Source organism: Aplysia californica, unplaced genomic scaffold, assembly GCF_000002075.1.
Source record: "Aplysia californica isolate F4 #8 unplaced genomic scaffold, AplCal3.0 scaffold00592, whole genome shotgun sequence".
Lineage (NCBI taxonomy): Eukaryota > Metazoa > Mollusca > Gastropoda > Aplysiida > Aplysiidae > Aplysia > Aplysia californica.
Genome location: NW_004797862.1, coordinates 68,533 through 69,523, shown reverse-complemented (window position 1 = coordinate 69,523; position 991 = coordinate 68,533).

The window sequence follows — 991 nt, the reverse complement described above, 5'->3', positions numbered from 1 at the left end:
CATCATCATCATCATCATCATCATCATCATCATCATCATCATCATCATCATCACGAGTTAGACCTGAAACAGACATTAGCGATCATAGTTCGCCATTCGTTTATCAGCCCGGATGCTCTTTTAAAAAAAGATATACAATACTAAAGCTGCAAGGCTTCAAAGTTTGCATTAAATGCTCCTTGTTCCCTTTTCTCCTTCCTTTCATCTTAATTGCCCACCCACCCCCCGTTTCCAGCTTTTATTTATTGTTCCTTTTTTCGATCGTTACAAAAGCAGATACTGGAATATGCAAGGTCAGTTTAAGGGAATTATTATTTTATAACACGGCATTATGGATGACTGCTTTTCCAGAAATGTCACAGGACATGTTTACGAGCTCTGGAAACTCACATGGAAGTAAATCCACACAGACACAACGAATCCTACAACGACAGGCTGCTGGTTTATAATAGGGGTAAAAAGAACAGACAGCAGCCGGAACTAAGCGTTATTTATGTGATGAAAGAGCCATGACGAAGATCATATCGAGTTCTGGACAGATTTATTGTGCCATAACTTTATTATAATATATAGAGACCAATTATTTCAATCAAGGACACCCCCCCCCCCCTCAAACCCGCACCCAAACGCACGCCCACTCAGAAACAACACAATAATTAAATATTTTATTATGGAAGCACTGAATTTTCGAAACATTATTGGACAGTCACGGTTGTTAAGATACTGGATGCCTCAAGTAGCATTAAGGAAAATTATGCTTGATTAAGAATGACAAGAAAAGGTTTTTCCAAAGCTTCTCATAACAGAAGATAGAAAGAAGGAGTCGATTATGTCGTTATAATAATATGTCATTTTTATTATAAGAGTCTCGTTGTTTAATTTTTATTTTCTCCCTCTGTCTGTCATGACTGACGTCCATCTAAATGCAAGCAGTCTGGAAGTAAAGTCCGAGAAATCTCCCCCTTATCTCTGTCTCTCTCTCTCTCTCTCT